Here is a 5,686-nt window from a genome sequence, read left to right as displayed (position 1 = left end):
CCCTCAGCTTTCTAAACTTTTTTGTCGAAATGCAATTTTATGCATCTTATGCCCTTAAAACTTTAAGATCTATCATTTTTCATGTAACAAACCTCTTTCTTAATATGAAAAAAGAATTTTTCTTCTATATCCGTCACAGACACATCCCTTATTTTGGTTCAAAAATTAGAGCCACATTTTACTCTGTTTCCTGTTTTTTAAACCATGCATTAGTTGTCACTCTCTATTTTCTTCACATTCTCTATATTTTTTTAATTTTACATTAAAAAATTTCCATAAGTGAAGCATTTGTCAACCTCCCCCCCCCCCCCTCCCACGCCTCTACAAGATCAACGGTCATTAATCCAGCCTGTGTGTGTATAACTTATCCATGTTGGCATATATAACTTGGAGCACAATCTTGAGCAAACTACAAAAACCCTAATAGAATCCAATTTTGGTGTCACTTTTTCCTACAGTTCTTGTAACAAAACACTATAAAAACATGCCTTGGCTATTTGGATTCAAAGGAGAATCAGGGTTCTCAGCAAGAAATACAGCTGAAGATGTTACAAAAGGAGTTGATGGCCATGGCTTAACCGCCATTGTTACAGGTATCTCTCTCTCTCTCTCTCTCTCTCTCTCTCTCTCTCTCTATATATATATATATATATATATATATATATATATATATGGTTTGGATCAAATACAAATGAAATTAACGTGCTAAACGTGAGAATCAAGTAGAGTAATTTTATATATAAGTAGAGTAATTATCATAGAGTAATTATGTAATTACTCTACTTGTATATATAATTACTCTACTTGATTCTCATATTTAGCACGTTAATTTCATTTGTACGTTAACTTTCATCTATATATATTTATTCTGCAACTTTTAGATAATTTTACTTCAAGATTTCATCTAAGACTTACTTTATTCACTAGAAAACAAGTACACATGAAGCTTGAAAAGAATATTGATTTGTTCTTTGTTGGTGATGAATAAATTTTGTTTGTGATTTGATCTTGTTAATGCTTAAAGCATGTAAATTATTGAAACTTAATTCATGAAATTGAACACCGAATTAGAAAATGTAGACAGGCCACTCTGCTAATGGGGCTCGGGGACCAACAAATACTCATATTAAGTCTGAAAACAACATTAAGAGCATCCACAATAGATGTTTTGATGATGTTTTTAAAGAGAGGGAGGGTGATATGGATGAAAGAGGGTGCAATGTGGAGGAGAGAGGGTGATGATTAGTTCTTCAACAAAAACTATCAAAAACATGGATGTGAGAGTGACTAAGAGAGAGTAGAGCAGTGAGATAATTGGTGTTTTTAAGAGGATTAGACTAATTGCAATTCACAATCATTTGATTCCTTTGCCTTCTCCAGCTTCATCCAAGGGCTAAGATTAACCCAAAGTCATTTTGTTTCACTGGGAACAATATAATATATAATGCCAATTACATTACATTGGCGTAATTATTAATACTCTACTTATATTTTGTTGTAGCGTAAATACACTCTATTCATAGTAATTACGAAAATGTCACCAGTCACCTTGTAGACTTTTTTTAACCACGTATACTTCAAATGCTTAGAGTTATATGTATTGATCTAAGTCCTACATATAATAATTTTTCATCATCTAATAATATTGTTGTTTCCAGGACCTACGAGTGGTATAGGCCTTGAAACTGTGCGTGTGTTAGCTTTGCGCGGTGTACATGTAGTTATGGCGGCTAGGAATGTGGAAGCCGCTGCAAAATGTTTTTAAGGAAACCATAATAAAGGGTTGTCCTGGTGCTACCATTGATGTTATGGAGCTTGATTTAAGTTCAATGGAATCTGTCACAAACTTTGCAAATGAGTACATTTCCATGAATCTACCCCTCAACATCCTTATGTAAGATACATTACACTTTTCATTGATTGTATCCAAAATTTGATTAAAATTAATGTATAAGTCTAAACAATCAATTTTTGTCATTTTAGTTGTAATGCAGGGGTGTGCGCTCCTCCATTTTCCCTTACCAAAGACGGAATTGAGAGTCAGTTTGCAACTAACTATCTAGGTATGTCTCTGACCAATGTTTTCATGTATTGTGTATGATTCGTTTCACATGTAATATGTTTGTATATCTCTTAGGAAAAGATTTTCACAATGGAAAACGTACATGTTTTCATCTTGTAATTTAGGACACTTTCATTTGACGAATCTGTTGTTGGATACGATGAAAACTACTGTTAAGAATTGTGGACAAGAAGGGAGGATTGTTTAGTTTCATCGATAGTTCATAGAGTGACTTACAAAGGAGGAATCATGTTTGACAAGCTAAATGATGAAAAATGGTATTATAACTATTATATATGTATATCTTCCTTATTACAGACTAAAACATAACCCACAATTAAAATTCAAACCATAATGAAGATTTTCTAGATTTGGTACATCACATAATATCTTTTTTTTCAACTTTTCAGCTTCAATAGTTTGTATGCTTATGGGCAATCAAAGCTTGCTAATATTTTACAAGCTAAGGAACTAGCAAGGCGCCTCAAGGTAATTATTATTATTGATAATCTCAAACATAAACTAGCTGGGCTCCCTTTTTATCTGTAACTTTGGTCTTAGTTTTGTCAATTTACGGGTCGATGCTTAGTTGTTTTGTGACAAAATACATGTTTATTATGAGTATAGGAAGAAGGGGCTGGCATAACTGTGAATGCATTGCATCCTGGAGTCATTGCAACCAAAATATTACGTCACACGAGCTTTTGGTCAGGTAATTACAAATTATTCCACTTTGGTTTTTCATAACAGTTATCATTTTTCTTGTTCATGATGTTAAGTTTAATTTTCAACTTTCTTGACATATATAGTTTTCATACATGGAGTCTTCAAACATGTTCAAAAGAATGTCCAACAGGTTTGTTCCTGTTTCTCTTTTTGCATCTTTTCATATTTTCATTTTGGTGAATATATGGATTATATGAGAGTACAACCAGTGGCGAAGGATAGTTGGGGTAGGGGGCGCTCCCTCCGGTTTTTTTGCGCAGTAATGTAAATTTACCCGTTTTCATCCGACATTTTTTGTACGTAATGTAAATTTACCCGTTTTCAACCAAAAATTTGATCCCGACCCCCTCCATTTACGGTTTTTTTAATATATAATTTCGCATGGCCCCCTCGACATCTTCGTCCAAGGTTCGCCACTGAGTACAACCATAAAATATAATTGATAACTAACCATTGTTACTTAAATATGGTTTTAGGGATCTTCAACCACATGTTATTTGGCTTTAAAGCCAAAGGTGAAAGGAGTCAGCGGCGAGTATTTTGTTGACTATAATGTGGCAAAACCAAGCGGTGAGGCCAGTGATGCCGAGTTGGCAAAGAAACTTTGGGAATGCGGTAAGGAGTTGACCAAGTCAAAGTGAATCAAACAAGTTTAATAGTTTAATATGGTGTAATGTTTGCATATATCTATACTATATATAATACACCAAACAATGGCAAATTAAAACACTCATTTTTAAGTAATTTACAACACTTAAAGCATAAAATACATGTGTAATTAAGGGTAAACTTGTTTTTTAAACACAATTCACTCAACTTACAAGTTTGCCCTCTCATTTTTAACCATATCATGTTTTTAGTTTCAACTTTAAACCAACTTCTCACCCACGATTTTTAAACGACAATAAGTTTTTTATACGTTAATATTTTTGTAAAATTATTGCACCATAAAAACACGTATTTTATTCTCTTTAATTTGTATATAATATTATTATAATTTTTTCAATTGAAAAAATTAATATGTTACGTATGGGTGTTCAATGCCGGTTTTGATTGTTTTTAAACGAAAACTAAACCATTAAAAATTGAAACAAAACTGTTATTAACGGTCTGGTTCTGGTTTGGTTTAAGAGTTTAAGCTTTGATAATAAAATTTGCTTAAAATGATTATTAATATAACCGTATCATCAATTCCAACTAAGTCAAAATATGATACTTGAAAGGATAAAGGAGGTAAAAAAACGACTGAAAGTTAACAACCCAGCCGGAAACCAAACCGCTGACCAGTTTAAACGGTTTCAAGGTTTTAAACCGAACCATGACCACTTATAATTGTTACGTGATTAATAAATTCCGCGTTCAAAGACCCGCTGCATCGCGTGGGCACTCGTCTAGTATCGAGTTATATGTAATGTTGTATTTGAATATGTTTGTTGAAATATATGCCTATTTTAGTTTTAATGTCAAACATATGTTTGTATAAATATTCTTTAAAAGGTATTGTTTTTTTTTTCAATCAGCAACGTGCATGCAGTCGTGTTGATTAGCCATCGTTATTCAGATCAATCCTTATCTTTTGCTTGCTCTTCTTCTTCATTCTTTATTGAAGTTTTATCCGTTTGGCCGTTATGTGTCAACCGTCATTAGTCACATTTCATTAAATATTATTATCGGCTAATAAATTATAGTTTAGGTTAATTCCCTAAATTCCCAAGTATCGTGTTCCACACGTTTATTCTTCTTAAGTTCGAGCATGTTTTAAATTTAGGACAAACCGTTAGGAGTCCTCGTGTGACCAACCAACTAGCTTAAACCATTTATCCGTTACCGCCTTTATATTTCATGTGAGTTTCATAACCCCATTTTTAACTTTTACATTTTGGGGTGTAACATGTGAAGAATTAATTTTGAATATTAATAAAGTTAAGGGTTTATTATGTTATATTTATTTTACTTAATTGAATTGTAGTAGGTTTAGAAAAGATATGTTTTGGAGAGCAAGTTTAGTACTTCTATAAATAGAGTCTAGATTACTAGTTTTATTTGATAGAGTCAAGAGAGAGTCAATGAGTCCTCATCTCCATGTACGTTTGGTAAGTTCGTGAAGTTCGTTTGATTATATGAAAAGAGTCGAGAGTTGTCACTCCAATATCTCGTGTTCATTTGTTTAATAAGTTCGTTTGATATGATTGTTTGATCAGTCTGGGCCAACAATTGGTATCAGAGCTTAGGCTCGTTGAATACAAGTTTCGGTTTAAAGTCGGTTGGGTTTAGTTCTTTTGGTCCGTGTTCGATTAAAGAAACCTTTGTGTTCGAGAAGTGGGTTTGTTAGCGCCGTCAAAATAAAGGAAAGTTGTGATTTAATATTATACAACACAAATTGTGTTTGTGTTTGGGAATAACACAACCGACGTCATAAAACTATAATTTGGGTTTGATATTTTTATTCCTTGTGTGGAAAGCTAGTGTGTCACACCCCGACCAAAGACGGAACATGCCGGGCGTAAAGTATTGATTGGACAGTAGCTCAAAAGACACTAATTAAAGTGACAATAATTATTTAATTCATTAATATTAAAACAAATACACAATTATAATAATCAAAACAGTTACATCATATTTAATGTTTGGATAAAAATCATAAGGTAAAAACTAATATCTTCAATCTTGGTCAAAGTAAATTACTTGTACCTGAAGCATGTATAAAAATAGAGTTTGTCAACACGAATGTTGGTGAGAATACATAAGTTTTAGTTTTATATATATATATAGAGAGAGACAAATCACAATTCATGTGTAAATGATGAGTATTTCAATTCTTATGAAAATGTAAACAACTAAATAGATGTGGACCCGTTCTTATTGATACGAAATCAACGTACTTTGGTAAATGTATGA

The 5,686-nt window shown here is 32.6% G+C and overlaps 1 pseudogene across 1 annotated transcript; it reads left to right on the top strand.

The window, feature by feature from the left end:
* Positions 1-306: 306 nt before the first annotated feature.
* Positions 307-3,440, top strand: LOC143627310 (short-chain dehydrogenase TIC 32, chloroplastic-like; annotated as a pseudogene). Its single transcript, XR_013152574.1, has 8 exons — positions 307-593; positions 1,659-1,894; positions 1,984-2,063; positions 2,188-2,340; positions 2,473-2,551; positions 2,690-2,774; positions 2,872-2,918; positions 3,265-3,440. The product of XR_013152574.1 is annotated as a short-chain dehydrogenase TIC 32, chloroplastic-like (transcript).
* The last annotated feature ends 2,246 nt before the right edge of the window (positions 3,441-5,686 follow it).

This window comes from Bidens hawaiensis, unplaced genomic scaffold (genome assembly GCF_021521415.1).
Source record: "Bidens hawaiensis isolate Kalapana, Puna unplaced genomic scaffold, B.hawaiensis_p1.1 tig00004618_1, whole genome shotgun sequence".
In the NCBI taxonomy this organism is placed as follows: Eukaryota; Viridiplantae; Streptophyta; class Magnoliopsida; order Asterales; family Asteraceae; genus Bidens; species Bidens hawaiensis.
The sequence above is the reverse complement of the archived record's forward strand: the minus strand, read 5'-3'. Positions and strand labels throughout refer to the sequence as shown.